Genomic DNA, 1037 nt, shown 5'->3' on the forward strand with positions numbered 1-1037 from the left:
CATGAGAAGTCACTATCCTATCTAATCAAAGGGTGTGTTTCACATGAATCCTGGATAGACATTGGAAAACAGACAGGACGAAACCACCTATTTAATTCACTTTTGGTACCTTTAAATCAATCTACTCAAGGCTGACCCCAGTGGTGAAGGCTTGGACAATGACAACTGGTCTTGCTATTGAAAGACATGACAAGTTGCATTGGTAGGACAGAGAATTTATCCCTCCAAAAAAATCATGTGAAGATTGACTGTGGTCAGACATAGGACACAGATACTGATCTGAGTGGAAGGTTGACCAACATCAAACATGGGATAGTGGCTTCCCATGTGAAAAGACAGGACAGATTGCAAGTATGGAAAACAGCCATGGACCTGACATCAAAAGCAACTATTCATAAGTGGAAGAATGTCAACTCATCCCAATCCTTCAACCATATTCCCAATGACCTAACTTTTGTAGTCTCAAAAAGCGGACACTATTACCTTTTGTAATGAAAAGAGCAGACACTACAAACCATTGTAGTCAGACACTATTAACTTTTGTACTGAAAAAAGCGGACACTACAAACCATTGTAGTCAGACACTACTAACTTTTGTAGTCTCAAAAAGCGGACACTATTAACTTTTGTAATGAAAAAAGCGGACACTACAAACCATTGTAGTCTGAAAATGCGGACACTATTAACTTTTGTAATGAAAAAAGCAGACACTACAAACCATTGTAGTCTGAAAAAGCAGACACTACTAACTTTTGTAGTCTCAAAAAGCGGACACTATTAACTTTTGTAATGAAAAAAGCGGACACTACAAACCATTGTAGTCTGAAAAAGCAGACACTACTAACTTTTGTAGTCTCAAAAAGCGGACACTACAAACCATTGTAGTCTGAAAAAGCGGACACTATTAACTTTTGTAATGAAAAAAGTGGACACTACAAACCATTGTAGTCTGAAAAAGCAGACACTACTAATTTTTGTAGTCTATTAGTAAACTTTGTAGGCTATAACTTACTTTTGTAGTATATCAGCAATCTTTT

The sequence above is a fragment of the Laccaria bicolor genome, genomic scaffold (assembly GCF_000143565.1).
Source record: "Laccaria bicolor S238N-H82 LACBIscaffold_5 genomic scaffold, whole genome shotgun sequence".
NCBI lineage: Eukaryota > Fungi > Basidiomycota > Agaricomycetes > Agaricales > Hydnangiaceae > Laccaria > Laccaria bicolor.